Source organism: Mustela putorius, unplaced genomic scaffold (assembly GCF_011764305.1).
Source record: "Mustela putorius furo isolate JIRA1106 unplaced genomic scaffold, ASM1176430v1.1 tig00000785_pilon_pilon_pilon, whole genome shotgun sequence".
In the NCBI taxonomy this organism is placed as follows: domain Eukaryota; kingdom Metazoa; phylum Chordata; class Mammalia; order Carnivora; family Mustelidae; genus Mustela; species Mustela putorius.
The window spans coordinates 3350881-3372850 of NW_025421480.1; the positions used below are offsets into that span (position 1 = coordinate 3350881).

Below are 21970 nucleotides of genomic sequence, written 5' to 3' on the forward strand. Positions count from 1 at the left end.
TACTGTAGAGGCCAAGGGCAGGCTGTCCAAGATGGCGCACCTTGGCACGAGCATTATTTTGAGTTAAAAGTAATCCAAACCCAGAGATTCAGGAAAAGCTCTTTACCTGCCCCCTCAAAACTGTCGTTTTACCAGCATGAAAGGTATTAACGAAGATTCCTCTCTGCAATCTGAGCGGGTAGGACAACATCTTTGCTTTCCAAACATCTCCTCAGCTTCCTATTAATGCATTTTCTCCCTGTTGTGCCCGTAGGCCCCTACTCCTCTCCCAAGCTCAAATAAGCCTCATTGTCTTTGTGACCTCATGTCTATGTGGATTCCCCATACATATGCTATTAAGTTTTATTTTCTCCTGTTACTCTGTCTCCTGTCAACTCCTGATTCTTAGTCTAGCTACAAGGACCTGGACAGGCAGGAGAAATTCTTCCTCCCCAACAATACCCTTTAGTGACATTGGCTGATACTGGCACAAAATAAAACGCTCCAGAAATTGTTTTGTTGAGAGCCTAACAACATGTTCACTAATGGTAAGTGTTCGGAGTTATTTTTCCAAATTCTCTAAATGAACAAACCAGCTATAAAATCTCAAAGACGAAACAAAAGTCAAGCTCAAATATAAAACATCTTTGCTACCCATCATGTCCACTTTTATTTTCGCAAGACCAACAGAGGAAGTTTTTTTACATCACAAATCTGTACTATATTTTTAAATACAAATAATTGTCTTAAGTCAGAATTCTTAGCTTATGCTTCCAATCGTAATTCCGACTAATCACCACCTTTTTCTCACTCTACACAGTGAAGGGGTTCAGAAAGAGACTCCCCAAAATGTGTCACTTTGACATGTGCATTATCTTAGGCTGAAGATGAAAGGCCCTGAAGGTTCAGGTTTGTTTATTTTTACCTCCCCTGTAACTGCCTCTAAGACTGAGGGGCCTGGTCCAGGAAGAGAGCTATCACTGGGGACAACCACAAAGAACAGGGCCGAGGCATGCCGGGTGTCTGCAGGGCTGGCTTGTTCAGCTTCTCCTCGGTGTACCATTCTACCTGATGACAAACATTTGTTTGTCAATCGCTCTCCTCATCTTCCTTCAAAATTGTTTCTTCCTCTGCTTTGAGGCCCCAGACCCCCTAACCCCTTCTCCTTGGGTCAGGATGCATATAAAGCCCCACTGCCTATTTGGAGCCTCTCTCCTGCTAATCTGTGTGATGTGAATTTAATTAATGTTCAGTCAAAAGAACCTAGAAGGATAGGGGAAAAATTTTTCCTCACCTCCCAAGAAACCTGCTTCCTAAGCCTTCTACTTGATCCCATTCATCACTGCCCAACTCCAACAAATATTGGTTTGTTCCCTTTGGACCATCTATGCTGTAGCTCCTTCCACCAAGAACTGCGTATCCGCCCCCACTCTGAATCACATCTCTTCTCACCTTTTACATATTCCTCAAGCTCTTCTAAGTAATTTACCAAGTATTTCAATAGTTATCTGAGCTGCAAGGGTAGGTCACAGGTTATTCCCTTAACTCTGGTATACACATTTGTCACGGCTGGGAAGACATCTACGGGAAACAGAAATGGTTCCGCTAAGCCTACATTTGAAAACTTGTAACAGCTCTCGGTCCGCATCTTTGAGCAGTCGTTGGTTGTTTTCTATCTGTAAAACAGGGGATTGAATTTCTTCCTCAAGATTAAACCTTTTCCCCCCCAATTATGTTTGCTAATTCTCGTCCATTAATGACATTTGTTACATACTGCCAACCCCAACCAAATATCTGGGCAGTATTCTACATATAATGTGAAACCATTAGATACTATCAGGCTTATGCAGTAACGGTTAAGAACCATCATGATCAGGGGAAAGAGAAGAACTTGGGGACACAAACCTTATTCCAATAGCATTTGAATACCTTTAACATGCATAGTTATGTACTAATTAAAGAGCATTTATTTAACTTATCAGCCAAGTGACAAAACAGCTTTCAGTGAACATTTTATTTACAAAGTGCACTGTTTAAAGAATCACACTCAAACACCCAAATACATAATCATATGAAACAGAGGTCTTGAAAACGAAATCTAAGGTTAAAATTATTTTAAATTCTATTATCACTGAAAGATAAATGAAGGGGAAATAGCCGATTAAAGTCTGCAAAGTATCTGGTATAACATAGGTCTTCAAATGTTTGTTGAATTAAAGCTAAATCCCTAAGTCAGCATATCTTCTCTTAGGAAGCATGTCAGGGCAGGAAAAAATGGGAGTTCCCAGACACCCTGAATAGATTCAAGTCCAGCTCAGAAATCAGCTGATTTTACTAGATCATTAGTTTCTAACTTGTGTTGAAAGATAAAAAGTATTATCCTTAACTTTGAGGCCTAAAAAGATTATGCTGTGCCCTAAGATTTCTTGAAAGTAAAATCTATGGACCAGTAATGGATCCCTTAAATCTACAGAAAAGACAAACTTAAGCCATTTAACCACTATTTATTAATCACCTACCAGGTGCCAGGTGTTAGAGACACCGGGAGTTCAGCAATGGATACAAGACATGGTTCCATCCCTCTGGGAATTCCCGGTCTCATCGCAGACATCAATGATAAAGTATGATAAATGCTATAAATGGAAAACATTACATCAAGAAGCAGTTCTCCTATGGAAACTCTCTTTCTGTTAGATCTGGAGAATGAAATGGAATTGACTGGGCAAAAGGGGATGTGGAAGGTCAGAGCGCGGCCCCTGTGAGGACGTGAACAAAGGCCTGGGTGTCTCAAGTGCCAGGAGGGAGGGGAGGAGGGAGGAAGAGGCTGGAGAAGCGGCATGTGATGTGTTAGTCTTCAGCCTAAGAGCAGCGGACATCACTCTAAGCGGGAGAATGACGTGACTGGATTTGTATTTTCAAATATCATCCTGGCTTCAGTGTAGAGAATCAGTTAAAGGAAGACTGGGGGCACTGGGGGCACTGGGGGGACCGGCGTTATTCTGCAAGACAGGGGTGCGCTGCTGCTCTTCAGACTGGGGACGCAGAGAAGCTGGACAGAGAATTGGGCAGATCTGGGAATTCCTAAAGAATAGAAAATACACAAACTTTGCTATAATAAGGATTTGGGGAGTGAGGGGGGCTACTGGGAATGACTCCAGAGACTCCAGCGACTCTGACTTGGTGTTAAGAAAACGTTACTGGTGGGAGCGTGGCTTCTCCTCAGCAAGCTGCTCCCAGACAAGAGCGCCCGCCACCCCCGCCTGGCCTCCGCGGTCTGCAAGTCGGTGCATGGATTCTACAGGTATCCGAGGGCCGCCTGAGCTCGGCTCACTATTCGGGTGCTGGGGACAGCACAGAGAACATGCCAATACCTGTGCCTGCATGCAACATACATTCCAGTAGGAGAAACCATGACTTTCAAAAAATACGCATAAATATAAATGGTAAGGAGAAAAATTAATTAAAAGGGAAATAAAGCTATTAAATAATGACAATAGATTTCTTGTGTGGTTTAATCAGTCCTTTTTCTTTATCACAGACATAGCAAGGGAAGTCATGAAACTTCTAATAATCTGCAGGGGGAAAAGGACAACCACTGTAAGAATAACAAAATAAAATAAAAATCAAACCACTCCTCTATATATACTCCTTCCAAAAACACTAATTCCTGTTGGGCAAATTGATAATGCTCCTCACCACTACCTTCCTTCCTTCCTTCCTTGCTGCAAAATGCACAAGGACTTCCAAAAAGGAAAAAGAAAGAACGAACGAGCAAATGAACGAGCGAACACTTCTGGTCTCATCACAGTGCTTCCACCATCTATAATGATCTCATTCATCTGATAAAAGTTAACTTAATCCTGGAATTCAGCAGCAGCAAAGCTGAGAGCTAAAACAGCATGTTCCAAACAAGTATCTCAAAAAGATAAGAAAAAAGGCTGAAAACAAGAAAAGACTGCAAAGGAAAGTGGAAGGAGTGCCAATAGTCTTAGACGGAGATGCTGACATTAATGAAAAGTGACAAGAATTCTTACAAAAACTGATTTTGTTAAAAAAAAAAAAAGTAACTTTACCAAAATTCATGGTTTATATACACAACTGAACTTATTAACAAATAAGAACCAAACTACTTTAACTCTTCAATCTTTCTGATGGAACAGTTGAGTTTACAGAGAGGTAATCCTAATTACCAAACATATTAACTACGTTAGAACTCAGGGCAGTGAGTAAATACTGAAATTTTCTAAAGCAGAGCATACACCAAATACTTACAGCAAACTCTTCGAAAAGCAAAGCCAATCAAACAACATGAATAGGTAACTTAAAATTACATCAGCCTCTTCAATACTGCCACATCTCCTATACACATTTACCAGAAAAGGTATTATTTTAGGCAGTACTTGGAGCTAGAAGGCTAAGAAAAAAAAAATTAGGGAAAGAAATTATCAAAAATAATCAAACTAGGGTGCCTAGGTGGCTCAGGTCATGATCCTAAGGCTCTAGGATCGAGCCCCATGTCGAGCCCCATGTGGGGCTCCCAGCTCAGCAGGGAGTCTGCTTCTCCCACTCTCTCTGCTGCTTCCCCCTGCTTGTACACACTCTGTCAAATAAACAAATAAAATCTTAAAAAAGAAATCAAAATAATCAAACTGAGTACTGTGATTAGTTCTATAGCTATATGGATTTTTGACAGCTTCATTCTATATCCAGGCACATTACTATAAAATTCCTTAAACTTTACCTAAAAGTGCTGGGGAGGAAGGGGGTGGTGACTAGAAGACAGAAGCAATGGATTTAATTGCAAAATATTTCCTGCTAGAGATTACAGCTCTAATAAGTGAGTAAAAACATGCATAATAACTTAAAAAGTACTTTTTTAAATCCTGCATAGAGTAATACAATATGAACCAAAAGCAGTAAAAAAGAAAATATCAACCTTGTCATTCTTTAGATATGATTAGGAAAAGAAACCTAGTTCGGTGGGGGGGTCACTTAATTTGCAGCTAGTGGTCATTCAGCATAAATCAGGAGTTTGATCTACACTTACTACCTTTGTTTTTTCACAGAAATTAGTCATAAACAAAGTGCTCATGGTTCAGGCTCAATTATTTAAGAGAAGAAATACAAGGAAATTAAATAACTTCTCTTTAACTATGACTTCTATAATTTGGTTAAACCCAATAATTTATTTCATTATGACATTTCAAAATCCCTAATTCTATTCTCCTGAGCATGTGAAGCTGTTAGGAGGGAGGAAGACAGAAGAATCAGAGAAAATGGACAAGTTCAAACTCTCGTCTGCACTGCTCCCTCCACCCAGGCAAATCAGCAGTAGATCCCAGCATGCACGGTCATCCTATCTTTTCCCAGAGAAGCCCAGGAGAGCTCCGGGTTACTTCCCCACAAGGGCCACCTCCTAGCAGGTAGAATAGGGAAGCACAGAAGCTACTGGTCCAGAGGATAAGAGAAAGGAAAATGTTTTATCTTATTTTTAACTTTATTATTTTTAAATTTTAATTTTTTAAGTAAACTCTACCACGACACTGGGCCCTAAGATCAAGGAGTCACCAGCTTTGCAGACTGAGCTAGCCAGGAACCCCAACAAGTCAACTGTTCTAGTGCACTTCTTTAAATGCATTTTAAAAGGCCGGATTTACAAATTTTGGAAGGCCTAATACTCTCAAGAAAGATTCACTGCCCATTTCAATGTAGTTGGCTCAAATGGGGCAAACTTTGGGTACTAATTCTAAGACCTCAAACTTGCACAAACAGCAGCGTGAAGAACAACAGGCCCAAAATAGCAGCACTCAGGCCAAGTCACCAAGTTGAGGCTCAAAACCTAATCTGATTGTTTTCAACCTCCCGCAGAAACGTACTCACAGCTGGTCAGTCAGCAGTTTTCTGACTGGTGATGCTGAGGTAATCTGGCACAAGGGTCCTCTCTATCCCCCAAAGGAAAATGACGTAGTCTAGAGGATAAGACAACCTGCCTCTACCCCTAAGGAAATGTGAGCTTGCCTGGAACAATCCTTTTCTTTCGGGAATAACTTTCTTGCTCCATCCTCCTTCCCAATAAAAACCTTCCATTTTTGTACAACTCCTGAGAGTTCCCCTCTACTTGCTACATGGGATGCAATCTAATTCATGAATCCTTTAATACAGCTAATTAGACTTCTGAATTTCCTTGGCTGAATTTTATTCCGTAACAGCAGTAAATACCTCTCCTGGTGTTCAAACAATGGCATCTCCCATGCTCTCTCAAGAGAGAGCACAACAAAACTCTGGACAGACTGGGGAAGTTCAGACTGAGTTCTCAGTATGGCTTGATCTTCTGAAATCTCAATGAGTAGGAACATATTGAATGAACTTAAATAAGGATACCCCCCCATAAAAGCATTACATGCCCCCCACCCCCCGCAAGGGCTTTTATTTACTATCTTGGCATTCTGCAGAATTAACAAAACTCACTAAAAAGAGCATTGATTCTTGATGAATATGTACGAGAACACAGAAAACAAACACAAATCAAACATACCTAACCCTAGCAAAGAGTCTACACTGTTCACTCTGACATTCTGCAGGCAATCCTTTATTACAGCAAACACGTTCTGGAAAAGGCCAGGAGGCAAACATTTACGTCTTTCCGAGCCAGTCTCTTCACAATTGCTCACCTGGGTCCCTGCAGCACGCGTGGTGCAGCCAAACACACTACACAGCGGACACTAAGTGTGAGGGTATGCTTGTGTCCCAGTGAGACTTTATGGATCCAGAAATGTCCATTTCATATAATTTTCAAGTGTCATGAAGTATTATGCTTTTTATATCTGTCCACTTAAAAATGCAAAAAATGTAAAACTCATTCTTAGCCTGAGGGCCATTTTATGCCATCCCTGTGTTATTTTTAACAATATTTACAGAAAAAAAATTATGAATGTCTATAAAAATATTTCTCTCTTGATATTTCTTTAATTTTTTTTTCTCCATTCCCAGTTTCAAGCCTTCCACAGTAACTTTCTAAAGTCCTATTTCGGGGCGCCTGGGTGGCTCAGTGGATTAAGCCGCTGCCTTCAGCTCAGGTCATGATCTCAGGGTCCTGGGATTGAGTCCCGAATCCGGCTCTCTGCTCGACGGGGAACCTGCTTCCCTCTCTCTCTCTCTCTCTCTCTCTGCCTGCCTCTCTCTACTGTGATCTCTCTCTGTCAAATAAATAAAAATAAAATCTTAAAAAAAATAATAATAATAAAGTCCGATTTCATCAGATTCCTTCCCTCCTCGCACATCCCTCTCCCCAGGGGACAGCTTGCCAGTCCCTTGGAGGTTTTTTTTAAATCAAAATCTACCCATGGCGGGGGTGGGGGGGGTGGGGGGGGTGGGGGGGTGGGGTGGTGGGGGGGGGGAGTCACTCATTGCAATTTTTTATAAATCCTACTTCCTTGAACTCCTGTAGAGCTCCAAATCTTTTCATGCTCAATCTTTCAATAAATATAGATTTGGCCAATCTTATCATGCCCCGTCTCTTTCAGCCATCATTTAAGTCTGGTTCTATACAGTGAGAGCCCTGTGAAATTGTGGCAATCAGGCTGCATTCTTGAGAAGGCAGGTTTTAGTCACAAATACACTTAATGTTTAAAATCTCGCCTGTAACTGTTCAGATGGCATCTCAAGAAAAAAGATGATCTACTGCTTTAAAATGCTCTGTCTCCACTTCCCTGGTTAAGTAGCCTTTTCTATTTTTTAATTATTTAACTTTATTATTTTTCCAGTTACTATTATTATTGTTATCATTACGAAGGCAATGTTTCATAATATGTTAAAAACTTGCATCTCTTTAAATTTAAAGCCACAAAGTCCTAAAATGTTACTTTAATAACTGAAACATTATAAGTACACATCAAAGTATAATATTTGAAATAAAATCAATACTAATTTGGAAAGGTACAATCATAAACTGGAAAGTGTCAAGAAATCATCAATTTCGTAAGTGTCTCTCTATGTGGAAAGTGTGTAAATGTGCAATCCCTGGTGCAGGGGATCTCTCAGATTAGCATAAATATTCAGGCATTCCTGAAAAGCCATGTGCTAGGGCAGAATTGTGTTTGTGAAAGGTGATGGGCAGGAGATGAAGCATTCAGTAAAGAATGAGATTCCGCTCTCCACCTCTCCCCATTCATAAATAACAAGTGTTTAAATGCACCTATATTGAAACGGTTCCCAGTGAATTCAGCATAACAGTAACAGCAAAAATGCCACAGTTCAGCAATCTGTGTTTGACTGTGAAGTGATTTCTCCTAAAGACAGATGCCACCCCAAGGAACAAAAGCAGAAAAACAATCCATCCTATGACCAGAGGCAACAGCAAGAAAAGATTAGAACTGCAAGTCTCTCTCCCTCTGGCCTCTGAGGCTCCCTGGCTCCATCTTTAGAGCGTCCTGCACAGACAACAGAAATGGTAATTTCCTACACAGCACAAAGCAAGAAGCTCTTTGCCTTTTATTCTGCTGTCAACTACATAAACCAAAGGATTTCTTGCAAACTACTGTACCCCCTCCCCCAAAACAAAAAACCAAGGGATACAGTTTCTGAAAAGCAACATTCAGGGTCCACTGAAGGTCAAAACATTTCCTCAAGTAGTTAACACGTTTAATTTTTGTTTTGTTTTGTTTTACTTCAAGTGCTCTAGCTAGGTTTTAGTATTTAAAAAAAAAAAAAAATCCTCAGTACCAAGAAAAGGGAGAAGGGCTATTGTACTATATATTTTTATTTGAATGCATGTGGAAAAAGAAACAAATACTAAAAATTTCCTCATAGAATTTTCAAATTTCAAATAAAATGGCACTACAGCTCCCACAAATTCCTACAAAGGAATTATTTCTTTAATTTTTTTTTACTCCACTGAATGACTTCTATAATCCTAAAAAGGCAACACCCTTACCGTATGTTGTCACAAGCAGCCCACCATTAGTTCAACATCAAATAAAACACAGTCAGAAGCTCTAACCTTGCTCTTCCCCAGATGGCAATTTTTAATTCAAAAATACAAAAAAAGGGAATATCATTCTTTCTTTCCCCATCGACATTCTCTCTCTCCCAAATCTTTTGGACAGCCCCCAAACCCTACCACACAGCACTTACTATCCAATTTCTTTGAAGAATAAAAATAAATCAAACCATATTCTAAAATTTTAATCATCTGATACGCCATCTTCGCAGTGAATTAAGGCCATTCCTAAAGACTTGCTAACCTGATCATGTTTTTCTCAATGATTAACAGTAGGTAAATATATAGAACCTCACACTTCTTGTAAAAGCAAATAACCTTTGCCAGCAACATTAAACAACTTGACCATAAGCAGGCTACATTTCAAGTACGTAAAACATGAAATAATTTTCCGTGAAATTTTAAGTTTCTTCTACATAGGTTATCCCTTTTGTTATTTCCCATTTAAAGCTTTTTAAAAAAATCATTTCTCAGCTCCATCCCAGTGAAAAGTACTGTGAAGACAACACACCCACAGTGAAGCCATCTACGTGACACCAGAGCAAACACCCAATAAGCAGGCGCAGACTGGCAGGAGTTTCTCATGAGGACAAGAACTGTTCTCAGCAATTAAATTTATTCCCATTTGTGTGTTTTGTTACATAGACAAAAAAAGCAAAAACTAACTCACCAACCTATAGGGAGCATAAATCAAAGTTATTATTTTAAAAATACAGGGTATTAAAAGGCCCAGAGCAGAAGAATAAAAGCAGGAAAATCTTTGGTTCCTTCCACCTGCCCTGGATTCTTGGGTTGCAGCTTCTCTATCAGCTAATTTTCTCTCAGTGTGGGGTTTTACTTGGTGTGCATTGCTCTCCACGGCCATTTCTACCCCTGTAGTTTTTTAAAGGAGATAAAGCAACTGTATAAGAATGCCTAACGACATCAAAGCCCGCAAGCTTCACTGGCTGTGTGTGGCATAGGAGGAAGAGGAGGAAGCCGTGAGGTAATGAGGATCTACTGTATTTACCTTATGTGCAGGGCATGTGGGCAACAATAGAAACCATGCAGGGGGCACGTTTGGTCAAAAAAGAACATGGCAGCCTAATGGGAGGCCTTTGTTCTTCAAAAGGGTCTCCTTTCCCCCTTTTGTGTTTCACCTAATTCATGGCATCTGAGCTGCTCTTGAACTTGACAGACGGAGAGAAAGAGTGGGAGAAGAGCGGGGGAGTCGAACACACAAAGGGAAGCGAAAGGGGGAACTTCAAAAGGAATTCATTTGTAAAAATTAGTTCTCTTGCCAGTTTTGATGAAGTTTGGGAACTTTAAAGGAGTTAGAGAATATCACTCAGGGTTGGAATAAATTTAATTTTCCCAGAGACTGTAACAAGAAATAACATAGATAAATAAGGAACAAAATGAATTATGTCCTTAGAACCTGTTACAATTTTTCTCTGCTACACCACAGCTCTTAAAATAACAGTAATAAAACTGTTGATTCTCAACAATTACAAGACAGCATTCTACAAGCAGAACCAGTAATTAAATAATTTTCCAGTTTAGGGGAATTTTACTTGAGTGGTAAACAGCACCAAAAACTCTGCAAAACCACCAGCGCCCCCTGCAGGATACACACAGATGAGCATTCTGCAACATTTCAAAGCCTAATATATAAAAAGAAAAAAAAAAGTCACATTAATCTTTGACAATTTGACACTTTTTTTGAGAGAGAGAGAAGGAGAGAGAGAGAGAGAGAGAGAACAAGAGCGGGGAGCAGCAGAGGGCGAGAAAGAAGCAGGCTCCCCGCTGAGCAGAGACCCAGACCCAGGTCTCCATTCCAGGGTGCCTGGATCATAACCCAAGCTGAAGGCAGACGCTTAACCAACTGAGCCACCCAGGTGCCCTGACACTTCCAATTTAAAGTCAAGAACTAAAAAAAATTAGGGGCACTTGGGTCACTCAGTCGTTAAGCATCTGCTTTCAGCTCAGGTCATGTATGCCAGGGTCCTGGGATGGAGCCCCATATCAGGCTCCTTGCTCAGCGGGGAGTCTACTTCTCCTCTCCCACTGCCCCTGCTTGTGTTCCCTCTCAGAGACTGTGTCTCTGTCAAATAAATAAATAGAATCTTAAAAAAAAAAAAAAAACTAAACTAAAAAGAATTTTAAAAATCAGTGAAAAACTTCAGATGGAGATAAAGCCCTAGGAACCTTTTGCCAATTTTAGGTATCCATGAATATAAATACAGGACTCAAAGATCCTTAGCTATGTTATGTATTAATACAAAAGGTTGCTTCAAAGCAATAAAAGATCACAGCTTTAAAAATGATTTATTTTTGCAGTGCCTGGGTGGCTCTGTCAGTTAAGCCTCCGCCTTCGGCTCAGGTCATGATCCCAAAGTGCCAGCTGGGCAGGCTCCCTGCTCGGGGCGGAGTCTGCTTCTTCCTCTGCCCCTCACCCCACTTGTGCCCTCTCTCTCAAATAAATAAGTAAAAATAAACTATCTTTAGAAACAATTATTTCTTTATGGTCATATTTCAATTTCATCTTACAAAAAAATTACTACACAACATCATTACTCATTAAAGTACCTTCAGAAAGTACTGGATATTTCCAAATCCACCCTCAGAAGAAAATGTGGTACCAATAAGGAGATTTTTTAAAGACTTTCGAAAAACGAAGGCTCGCATAAACAGAGATAGCCTTGTCAAGGGAACTACTTTGCAGACGTAGCTTTCAACCGGACTTAAGGACGCGAGCGTGCACGTGTCAGTCATGTGTATTTGTTTAAAAGTTAAGACCCACCATTCTGCGTGGACAAGCAGCTGTGTCAGATGCGGCTGTAACAGAGTAACTGTAGGTTTGGCTCCGACAGAAAGTGAAGTTTTAATCTCATTGTTCTGGACCAGATAACTCTGCAGGGGGAGGAGGGCTCATGTGCGCATGGTGGGGCGTTTTAGCAACATTCCGGCCTCCAACGACTAGTGCCATCAGCACCACCCCACAAGTTATGAGGCCCCCAAAAATGTCTCCGCACATTGTCAAATGCTCCCCAGAAGGCAAAATCATCCCTCACTGGAGAACCACTACCCTAGGCTAACTAAAACAACTACCGCATGCTAATTTTACTTCTGCTAATTTTACTGTCTCACACATTCAATTTTATAAAAGTAACAAATCTGTTAAGCACTCGAAATATTTATCAAATTCTTAATAACCTGCACACCACATTCTACAGTCACCAGTGAATAAGACGGCACCAGTAGGCACAGACTTTAAAAAAAAGAAAAAAAGACTCATCTGGTTACTAACATATCACCAGCTAACAATACGTTTCATGTGGTTTAACGGAAAGAACACTGAAGTTGTTAAGTGAACTAGGAACTGTAAACTATCCAAGTATAGATGTTGAACCCAATATATATCCAAAATGTATCCTGAATCCATCATTTCTCTGCAACTTTCACAACCTTCATTTCCGCCAACATCATGACTCATCCAAAGAGCCTTCTCAGTTTCTACTCAGCGTTTACTGTAGACCCTTCCAACCCCTTCTCATCCACCCGCCCACCCACCCATTCAACTACTATTCACTGAACGTCTGCTACATGCCAGGCATTCCATGCACTGAGAATACACTGGTGCACGAAATTTTCTTACAGAATACTTTACCTACGGAAACTTAAATTCTAATGTAACAGATGTGGGAAGGCAGTAGGAGGCAGAAAGAGCAGGCAGGGAACGATGGGCAGGAGTGGAGACTGGTGTTCCACAGCGTGGCCGGGGACAGACTCACCAGTTGTATGAAGACCTGAAGAAGGTCAGAAAGTGAAGCATGTGCATATGGGGAAAGTATCTCAGGCAAAGAGAAGAGCAAGTACAAAGACCCTGAGATGGCAGCATGCCTCTGCCTTCTACTGTGCATGAAATGGGAAACAACGAGGAGATTTGGAGCAGAGAACTGTGCTCTTAACACTTTAAAGGAAACCACCAGGGGACTACCGTCAAGTATAGGCCTTGGGGCTGTAAGGGACCAGTTAATTTACATGACATTAGACCAGAGTGGGGTAGTGAAGATAAGAAATGGTCAGATTTTAAGATATATTATTAATCGCAAATTAATGTTTTTTAAAACATAAATGGGGTTGTGCTCAACTCAAAAGCCCTTCAGCTGCGACTTTCTTCCCACTGCACTTTATATAAAATGAAAAATCCTTAATATGACCTACACAGCTCTGTAAGATCTGGTCTCTGCCTAACTTTTCTAGCGTCATCTGAATTCTCAGTAACCAAAACACCTGGCCACACTGACCTTTCTTTCAGGTTCTCTACTACCCCAAATTCTTTTCCATGGGGCAGGGCTTCGCGCATACCGTTCTCTCAGCCTGAAAAGCACTTCTCACTCGTGGCCTGGCTCGCATGATCACCGCAGCGCTCACATTTCAATTCGCAGCTTGGAAAATTCACTTCCACGAAGAGACCTTCCCCAACGTGTCACTCTGAATTTGCTTTGCCCCCTTCCCCCATTATATTCTCCCCAAGTACCCCAAAGGACTCTTCCTTGATAGGGCCGCTCACCCTGGTTATTAATTACAACACTGGTTTAATTATAATTCATGGTTAATGTGTGTCTCTCAAGACTGTGGGATATCAGGAGCGGAGACTATGTCTGTGTCACTTACCATCACAACCGCAAGGTGTGACACAACGTCTCATACCTAGCAAGTACAAAAAATAATTTTTGAACAAACGATAATGTTTTCATCACAGCTCTGCCAGACATAATCTAGTCTCTTAAGTTCTCAGGGCCTCAACATACTTTTCCCCCTTTTTAATCTTATGACTATAAGAAAGTCCTAGAAAACAGAGTAAATGAGACAAACAGGACACCAGAAAAGTTTTAGGAACAGTTTTCCTGAAGCAGTCAGGGAGTGGGAGAGAGAAATGAGGGAGGGCCTTGATTGTTGGGTTATTAACTTCAGACTTCATTCAGTGGCCAAAGGAAGGGGTACTGAAGGCTTTTTGAGCTTTACAATGCTACAAGCAGAACAGCGTATTTGGAAAATTAAGCTCTTTGTAATGTATAACTAACTGAAGAAGAATCCGAATGCAAAAATTTAATTAGAATCCAAATGCAACAAGTACTTCTGCTCTTTCTGCCATCTTGGAGCCTGTGGAGGCCTACTGGGAACAGGGCTTCTAAAATGACAATTATTTCTGAAAGGCTATGGTCCAAGGCCATTTCTGCTGGTGGTAAGTGGGGTCTCCAGAACAAGAGAGAACACACAGCTCTTCCTAAAATTTACGGTGTTCACGCTCGAGATGAAACTGAACTCTACCTAGGCAAGAGATGAGCTTATATGTACAAAGCAAAGCACGACATGGTACCTGTTGGTGGCAAACTGAACAAAACCAGAATAATCTGGGGAAAAGTAACTCATGCTCATGGAAACAGGGGCGCGGTCCCAAAGCAATCTCCCTCCTAAAGCCATTGGCCACAGAGTCCATGTGATGCTACAACCCTCAAGGATTTAAACTTACTAGAAAGTAAAAAAAGGTGTAGATTTGTTCTCTTGTATTTTTGTTAAAACAAAACAAGTGCAACAATGACTTCTGACAGTGGGGAAGCCCCCAAAGAAATGCCAGTCATATAAAAAAAATTTTTTTAATTAGAATCCAACAGGTAAATAGGGCCTCAACTACTTTTAAAAGGTAATTGAATATAAGAACGCAAATATATACTTTCTTACACAATAATTAATGAAGATATTCAGCATTATTTAATGACCAAATTAAGCTTATGTTTGTTTTCATTATATTTTATACAGAAAACAAAAAGGAACCAACAACGAAAAACACTTGGATTTTCCTGTTCATTCATCACCTACGATGTAACCAGATTAATCTTCCAAAGCATGGCTCATACCATATTACTCAGAAAACTTCAGTGGCTCCCCACCGTCTACTGAATTAAGTCCTGATATTTAAGACTCTCTACCAACTGACCCCAACTTACTAGCTTTTACTTCCCTATATTCTAGCCAAACTGAACTACTTTTGCTCCAACACAGCCAGCTTCTTCTGTCTCTACTAGACCTTGGTTCATACTGTTCCATCTTTCTAAACACAATTCCACCCTCCGTGCCAAGTTCACCTGTCAAAATCCTACCTTCCTATTTCAGGTCCCAGGTCACACGCTACCTCCCTCAGTCTCACTCCAAACCCCCGCGGGTACAAAACTACTTCTCCTTCTACAGACACTCACAGCCCCAGTGCTTTGTAACTTACTCCATGCTTATGTTGAATGACTTTCTCTCTCCTTATACGTTTGATCTTCCTGATTAAATCATCAAAAATCTCTAGTCCTTTTTGTGAAAGGAAGATGGGTACTTACGTACACCAAATTAACAACTGTATTTACAGTTTGTAAACTGTTCTAATAGCCTATTCCTTTGGAGGGCAGGAACTGTTTATGATTCATGTTTTGTTTCTTGCAATTCTTTGAACAAAGTGTCTGTTTTAAAACCTTTGTGTAATAAGACTAAAAAAAAAATTTTTTTTTAAGATTTTATTTATTTATTTGACAGAGAGAAATCACAAGTAGATAGAGAAGCAGGCAGAGAGAGAGAGGGGGAAGCAGGCTCCCTGCTGAGCAGAGAGCCTGATGCGGGACTCGATCCCAGGACCCTGAGATCATGACCTGAGCCGAAGGCAGCGGCTTAACCCACTGAGCCACCCAGGTGCCCAAGACTAAAAAATTTTAAGTTGAAAATAAATACACCCCTTCTCACTCCAGTCTTGTTCACGGAGTCGCATTTTAAAGAAAGAACAGAGGCGCCTGGGAGGCTCAGTCAGTTAAGCATCCAACTCTTGATTTCAGCTCAGGTCATGATCTTAGGGTCATGAAATCGAGCTCTGTGCTGGGCTCCATGCTCAGCTTGGGATTCTCTCTCTCTCCCTCTTCCTCTGGCCCTCCCCCACTCCCTCTCTAAACACACACACACACACAATTATTAAGCACCTGCACTGTATTTAGCTACTGTGCTAAGAGGCAGTATAGACTATTAATAAGAACTATAAAATACCACCCCTGTCCTAAGAAGCTTATCACTATATTGCTAGGAACATAAGACAATTTCCACAGCAATCAGAAAAGTAATAAAAATGTTATCAAACAATTAAATTCTAAACTATGAATTTCAAAAGAGCTGGCATAGATAACAAGTGCCATGGAAGTGTGGAACAGAGCGACCACAGCTGGCTAGCCGGGACGAAGAATGTTTCTGAAACGCACAGCTAGACAGGCAAGAAGAGGCAAGATTATCCAGAACAATGTGTTCCCTCAGGTTGCTCCAACAGTCATATCCTCCTACATCTTGGTTTAAAAAATAATGACCTATAAATGTACATGCTCACTGGCCCCATTCACTTTACACAGAAGTCCTCTACTAGCCCTCAGATGTAAAATCCAGAAATCTGAAAACACAGCATTTTCCAAAATATCAAAAAAATCATTTTCTACATTTTCCTCAGGAAAAAAGGGAAATCTCAAAGATGACCATTTAGGAAGCCAAATTAAATTTTAAAAACAAACTAAATAAATCTTTATGGCCCCAGCCTGACTCAGTCTAATAATTACCACCTTAAGCATCAGTAACTGAACAAATTTTAGATGGGATATAGTTGACTTGAAGTCAATGTTCAACTGTTTGAGATTAGAAGAGTCACTTTTAATTCATTCAATGAGAAAAAGCAGAGGGTGTGGTGGTTTGAAGTTGAGACCTGTGGGCCAGCTGGCCTGGGTTCATAATCCCAACTAATCAGGCCTCCTCTGTGCCTCAGTTTACTCATCTCTAAAAGGAGAACAAAAAACAGCTCACTCCTAGTATGGTTATGAGACAAATGAACAAATGCATCGAAGCATCAGTAACATGTATAGTAATCTAGCACAGAGCGAGCAACCAAAAGACCGATTATTATTATTCAAAGGAATGAAGGACACTAACTCAGTCAGGATGACCTAGGCACTAACACACTGTAACAGCACCCCCCCCCCCCCCCCCACCGCTTACCCATGGAGGATAGGTTCCACCACCTCCACCGGATGCTGAAACCTCAAATAATACAGAATCCCGACATACACGGTTTTCTCTTTACATACATACATACCTAATTATGATAAAGTTTCATTTAAAAATTATGTACAGTAACAGATTAACAATAACTAATAATGAAACAGAACAACTGTAACAACAGGTCGCAATCAAACTTGTAGGAATGGACTCTCTCCAGTATCTCACTGTACCGCACTCGCACATCGCACTGATGATGTGGGGAGAAATGCCCACGGGATGGGACCCTCCGGAGTAGGGGGTGGCACAGGCGCTGCGGGAGAGCATCAGGCCACTCCTGCCCCTCTGCCCAGTCGGAATGTCGATGTGCACATCGACGCGCCTCCGGAGCGCGGCTGACCACGCGGGGCTGCAACCACGCAAAGCCAAACCACACACACAGGGGGTGACGGTAGTAAACAAAGTACCAGCTTCAAAAGTAAAAACGAGGCGTTTCTACTGTGTCGGGGCCCAGGGGAGGCTGCCCCAAAATGGGCCCCTTTGGCATAAGGATTATTTCGAGTTAAAAGTAGTAAGAACCCAGCAGATGCAGGCAAGGCCCTCTGCCTCCCCCAACAGCCTTGATTTACACTGGGAAGTAGAGCCTGCAAGGGCACTGAAGTATTAAGGAGGAACTGCATCATCTGCATGATAGAACAATCTTGTTTCCATTCACCTTTCTGCTGAGTCTTCTCCCTTTCCTGTGCTCAGGCCCCTCCCTTTTCCCTTAGCTCCTAGAAGCTTCCTGTTGCTGGTCTTCAGAATTTCATGTCTTGTGGATTCCCTGTGCGTACGCACATCCATTAAATTTAATTTTCTCCTTTACTTTGTCTCATGTCGACTTGATTCTAAGTCCAGTTGGAAGGACCCAGAGGGAGGTCTTCCTCCCCGACACATATGAAATTCACATTATATGAAATTCACATTAAAGGAAATGCAGAAGCTGTGTACACATAGAAACTCAATGTATGACAGAGCTGACATTGCATAAAAGCAGAGGAAAGGGAAAAATTTTTCAACCAATCACACTGGAAGAACTGTAAGTCCATGAAAATGTCCTGACCTCATACCATACACAAAAATAAATTCCAAGTTGATTTATGACCAAAAAGTAAAAAAATAAACTTTATAACTTCAAGTAAATACAAGGCATAAAAAGTATAAACCATGAAAGAAAAGGCTGTAGATCCAACAGTATTAAAATTAAAAACTTGTTACTCAAGGTCCATTTAAGAAATGCGAAGACGGGGGCAGTCAGTTACACTTCTGACTCGTTTTCTACTCAGGTCATGATCTCGGGGTCCTGGACTGAGCCCCACTTCTGGCTCTGCACAGAGTCTGCTTGGCCTTCTCCCTCTCTCTCTCTCTCAAATAATTAAATAAAATCTTTAAAAAGAAATGCAAAGACAAACCACAAACTGGGAAAGGATGTTATAACACATAATACCAACAAAGGATTGGAATCCAAAAAATTGCTATGAATCAATGAAAGAAAAAACAGTCCAATTAAAAATGGGTAAGATATATTAACTGTCAATTCACAGAAGAGACACAATGACCAATAAGCATATGAAAAGGTGCTTATCTCATTAATAAGAAAGGAAATACAAACTAAACCCGCTATGAGACACCATTTCACAGCCACTGGGGCTGGCAAAAACGAAAACTCCTCAGCAAAGATGTGGGAGCAGCGGGAACCACGCCACTGCTAGGGCTGCAAACTGATCCAGTCACTCGGTAATACTTAACCAAGCTAACAGCAGGCATCCCCTACAACACACAACAATCTCCCTTCCGGCTTACGTGTGTACGTACACATGTGCACATGCATACTTTCTCACCCGTGCATGTGCACGCACATACACACACACACACACACACACACACACCCCTTAACAAAACTCTTGCAGCACATGTACCCAAGGACACGCACAGCAGCACTGCGTGTAAGCGCCAAGACCTGAGAACATCAGAAATGGGCATTAATAAAAGAATGTGCCAGTTCCTAGCCTCAGCCTCCAGGCCAGGCACACTTCCTCTTGCTTTCCTATAACCCCGCTCAACTGCCTGGAGAGCAACACTGGGCCAGCCTTCCGTAGGATAAAACATGTGAAGCAGAAACCACCTCGTCCTGACCCGCCCAAACTGGAGCCAACTCCAGCACCTGGCCGGACGCCGGGAGCAAGCCCAGCCCTGATGCGCGAGTCACGTGGCTGACCACAGTCTCATGAGCCATGAACCAGTGGTTGCTATTTTAAGTCAGTTACGTCTGGGGGCTTGTCACGAAGTGACAGATAACAGATAACACAAATGGATTAAAGCAATACATATTAATGTGAATAAACTGGACAAATAATACTACATGTAAAAAACTGCAGAAAAATCTATGTTATCATACATACATATGTTTTAAAAGCATTGTGTAGAGTTGTTCGACATACGCATGAAGAATGATGGTTATCTGCAGGTTTGGAGAAAGGAAATGCCACTGGGGAGAGGCACCCAGGGGCTTCAAGCTTCCCAGAGAGACCCTCCCTAAAATCTCAAACCTCCCCATACACCCTGTTCCATATTCCCTTCTCGGCTTTATTTTAATTCCATAAAAGCAAAGATTTGTACTGTGTTTGTAGCTCCCAGAATAATGACTGGAGCCTTCTAATTTAAGGCTTCCAGGTAATGATAATCTCCACCCCCGACAGAGAATTGCAGCCTTGAACAGTTAGTGCCATGGCCGCAGCTAAGGACAGGAGCGGGCAACCTACAGGCTGCAGCCAAATCTGCCCTCTTACCTGTTTCATGTGGTCCGCAGGCTAAGAAGAGTCTTTACAGAAGAACATTTCAATTGATTTGATAACAGAGGACACTAATTTTGAACCCCAATTAAGTGAAATGTTACCCGCCCCCCCCCAATAATTCTATTATCCTCATTAACAGACCTGAATCAAAGATGCCTGGGCGGCTCAGGTCATGATCCCAGGATCCTGGGATGGAGTCCCATGTCCTGCTCCCTGCTCAGCGGGGATCCTGCTTCTTCCTCTGCCTGCTGCCCCCCCTGCTTGTGCTGATAGTTAAATAAATAAAATCTTTTTAAAAAAATAGACATATCACAAAAATTTTTACTCAATTATTGTATTTTGAATTTCAGTAACTAGAAATACATGGAAAATGTTTTTTTCTCTTATTATAGAAGTATCTCCATTTAAAAAAAGTATCTATATCATATTCTTGAAATGCCTCAAAGCTTAAAATATTTACCATCTGGCCCTTTACAGAAAAGGTTTGCCAGCCTCTAATTAAGAGCAACAGCCATGGTGAATGCTGTGGAAATTTAGGCAGGTTCTTAAACTCCCCATGCTTTAGTTTCCTTATCTGTTATCTATCTAAAAGAGTTGTTAGAAATAATAATAGAAGTAAAATATATAGAACAAACCAGACCACTAGGAAAGGCTCAATAAATACAGGATATTATTATTAGTGATGAAAAAACAAAAACAAAACAAACAAAGAAAACACAATTATACAGTGATTTGCAACGTACGGTAAGTGCTATGAAGGAAATAAAGGACAGAGATAGGTAACAGCCAGGATACCAAAAAATGCCTAAGGATCACATTCAGAAAAGGAAGAAATACGAAAGAAATATAATGGGGAGGAGTTGCTGATTCTTGTCCCTAAAGTCACGGCCCTCAAGAGATGGAGACATACCCAAGCCATGAGAAATAGCAAAAAATGAGGTACATTTGAGGCACCTAAGTAGCTCAGTTGGTCAAGCGTCTGCTTTTGGCTCAGGTCATGATCCCCAAATTTCAGGATCAAGCCCTGCACTGGGCTCCTGGCTTAATGGGGAGTCTGCTTCTCCCTCTAACCCTCTCTACTCTCATGCTTGCTCGCTCTCTCTCTCTCTCTCTCAAAAAAGAAAATAAAATCTTTTTCAAAATGAGGTGCATTCCCTCTGTGGTCACTTCTGGAGTTAACAACACACCTGGAGGCAGCAGAGCCTACTGATTAAGAATGGAGCATGAGAATCTACGTGCCTGTGTTCAAATCTCAGGTCCAGTATTTATAGCTTAGCTCTGAAACCTTGGGCAAGGTATTTAACCTAAATTTCAGGACTTCTCTTCTGTAAAACGATGGTTAAAAACACCATCTGCATCCCAAGACTCCTGTGCGTAGAGAGGGTAACACAGCTCGGCCCAGTGAGCAACGCACGAGGGTATCATTAGGACCAGTCGCCAGAGTCTCGTCTCAACGGATCCCTTAGTATTTCCTAGAAAGCCAATCATTTGTAGTCTGCATTTTCCAATTTCTCCAATACTCTTCTGCCTCAGACAGTCCTTAATAAAGCTTTTGTTTTATTTCTCAGCCAATTTCTTCAGATTTGTAGCTACTATATATATATTCTTAGCCCTATATATTTCTAACATTTCCAACTAAAAATCGATATTGGGGCTCAAAAGAAAGATATTTTTCTAGGGGAAAGAGTTATAGTAACTGACATTGGACCAAACTGCCATCTACTTCTCATCATTTGGACACAGGTGTATATAATGTTACTGTAGTGCTCTTCCTCGTTTTTATTTTCCATAGAACAAATAAAATATTGCCAATGCCTCAAAAGAGGTTGTTTTTAAGTTATCTTTCTCATGCGCATATGAGCATTTGCTGGTTTTTCTGTTTAAATCAAAGAAAAAGTAGTGCCAGTGTCAGATTTTAAAGTGAGAGACCATTTGATGCCCAAAATGAGACATGATCCCCAGCACTACCTATTCCTGTACAAAACAATAAATGGCTCCCTGCAGGATACAGTCTCCAGCTCACCTACCCAACTTAATAACAATCTTATCACCAGAAGTACCCTGAGCACTAGATAGCATCAGGAAGTGGCTCTGTTATAAATTTAGGAAC

At 41.1% G+C, this 21970-nt stretch overlaps 1 protein-coding gene and 1 pseudogene across 6 annotated transcripts in view; one reads left to right on the plus strand and one right to left on the minus strand.

Annotated features, from left to right (window-relative positions):
* Positions 1 to 21970, minus strand: part of POU2F1 (POU class 2 homeobox 1) — a 181903-nt gene that overhangs the window by 119400 nt on the left and 40533 nt on the right. The window lies entirely within an intron of this gene.
* On the plus strand, positions 14159 to 14489 carry LOC123393263 (annotated as a pseudogene).